Here is a 2,639-nt window from a genome sequence, read left to right as displayed (position 1 = left end):
TTTTTCTTTTTTTTTCTTCTAAACCTGTCCGATAGGCAGAACAACAACCGGGCGTGTGTGTAGCTAATCCCCTCCCTAAATAAAATACACACCCGCTTTTTTTTGTCTTCCCTCCCCTTTCATCCCCCCTCCTCTCCCAGTGGTTCGGAGTGGTGCGGCATAATTCTCCCCCCCCCCAACCACACTGACCCGCCTACCCAGTAAGCTTTGTGTATTCTTCGCACAAACAAACCATCTTCCCGTAGGCGGTTTTGCGGTTCACATTCGGGCCTCTGGTTTTTTTGATAAAAGAGAGACACGGGGATCGCTCCAAACGGGCAGCAAGTAAGGGTGATGTTCGGCGCCCACGTCGCGTTAGCATCGTACAGCGTGCGGACCGGCGTGGCGACAGCGACTTGTCGGCGTTAGCATCTTATGTGTGGACCAGCGTGACGACAGCATGGGAATCGAGCAGCATTTCCACCAGAGATTTCGGTGGTGTCAGGCAGCGTGCAATGGTAGTGACATCGGTCAGTGTCAGGCGGCGGGTGGGTTAGCAGAGATGGGTGGGGGCAGTCGGTATGAACCCGAGTGTTCACAAGAAATGAAATTGCGGAATGAGACTCGTTGGGGCTTGGCGCGCGCTCGACGCCCCCGCACGCGAGTTTGAATCGTTGACCCTCCAAAGCGGCTTGTTTCGCGCCAAAACATTGCGAGCTTCAATGTTGAAGTCACGTTTTCGCCGGTGTCCTCGGTTTGACCAATCAAATAGCATTCCGATAATTCCAGCAGTCTGATTGGCTAGCAAAGTGATCTTTAATATTCCCGCTAATCGACTGGCTATAGAAGAAGATGTTTTGGCGACGGTCGACTCCCTCAGAAAGTCAGGCACAAAGACGCAAAACATTCTGAAATTTATCGTGGAGAACACCAGCAGCGATCCAACTCCTCAAGATGTGCGAAACCTAATCCGGAAGCTAAAGAAACAAGACCAGGGCGTGTCATCTCGTTCTCAGCGCATCAAGAAATGGATGGTGGACTTTTGTGCTGTTCAAGGGAACGTAGGGCATATTTTTGTGGACCCATCAGGCGGAAAGGTTCGTTTTGCGTCTCAAGTATTGTGAATCGGTCAGTTTGATTCTAAATGTGTGTGTTTGGTTTTGTAGAAAAATCGCTACGTGTATTACACTACAAACGAAGCACATGATTGACATTTTTAGCAGATTCCCTGAAGTTTTAATGATCGACGCAACGCATGGTACCAACGCCTCAAAGTATAAGATTTTTTCGTTCATGGCTCATGATATTTTCGGGAAAGGTCAGTACGTACAGCACGCTATCCTACAAAATGAACGAAGTGAAACGCTGTTTTCGGCGTGTGAAGAATTTATGAAGCAGAATCCTTCCTGGACTAAGCTGCAGTGTGTGATCGTGGACAAAGACTTTACCGAAATTGGAGTTTTGCAGACTGCTTTTCCAGACGTTCGTATACTTATCTGTCAGTTTCACGTCGTGAAATATTTGCGGGAGGAGATTGCATGCGCCGACTATGGCTTCTCGGCGTGGCAAAAAAAGCAGCTTCGGGCAGTTGTGAATCTGTTGGTGTACGCAAAAACGGAACGGGAGTATGAAAAGCACCGACGCTACATGACACGTTTGACCTGTATTGGTACCAGCCTTGGCACCGCCACGGCTACATCTGGTGCAATCGTGGAATCGGGTGCGGAATCTGTTGCAGTCGGTGGAAGTGTGGAGTCGGTTGCAGCATTAAGTACTGCTGTGGACACAGAGCAGGCTGCCTTAAATCACCCGTTTGAGACTTACTTTGCGAAGGATTGGGACGGGTGCAGGGACATGTGGTGTTCTTTCACGAGACAAAGTGCGGTGACGTTGGGCAACAACCCCAATAACAGACTTGAGGCGTCCTGGAAGCACATGAAGGAGATTGTAAATTCTTCAATGGTCTTAGATTGGGCGCATAGCGCAGTGGTAGCGCGTCCGCTTTGCAAGCGGAAGGCCCCGGGTTCAATCCCCGGTGTGTCCAACTCTTTGTTCGACTCACCTCCACTCGCACGCTGTGCTGGGGCGCCTACGACAACACCGCGCCATTATGCTTCTCCGCGAGACAAACCATACATCTGGCTCTGTTTCCAACAACTGGCGCAGGACTACTGGTTAGGGCTGCTTAGCCTACCTCGTAGCCCGACTCATTGCGGGACAAGCTCGCTTTACGGCGTAGTCAAACAGCAGACACCCCTCAACCGCCGACTGAAGCCAGCGGCACAATCGTCGATCTGTCGAGTTCGTCCTACCACCACGCCGGTTTTGCCGTTTGTGTGTTGGTGTCGTTTCGACGTCAAAGGCTCGGGTGTGTGGCGATGGCTGGTGACTTGTTTGAACGAGTCAGCTCGCTGTTGGCGCTTGGATGAATAGATGAAGGCCAAACGTGCAATTCGATGCAAGAAGCGGGTGGTAGAGGATAGTGCAAGTGCATGCAAATGTGCTGTATGCTTAGCACAGACCAAGTTGCTGACAGGCGGAATCCGCCCGAGACAAATGTATCAGTGATACAGCTCAGTATCACCAGGAAAATCAGATCATGTGGTGTAGTCTCTTTCATGATTCGCGAAACGAAACTCGGATTCCGAAAGTAGCGGCAA

The sequence above is a fragment of the Phytophthora infestans genome, genomic scaffold (assembly GCF_000142945.1).
Source record: "Phytophthora infestans T30-4 supercont1.324 genomic scaffold, whole genome shotgun sequence".
Lineage (NCBI taxonomy): Eukaryota > Oomycota > Peronosporomycetes > Peronosporales > Peronosporaceae > Phytophthora > Phytophthora infestans.
Note: the sequence above shows the minus strand (reverse complement) of the source record.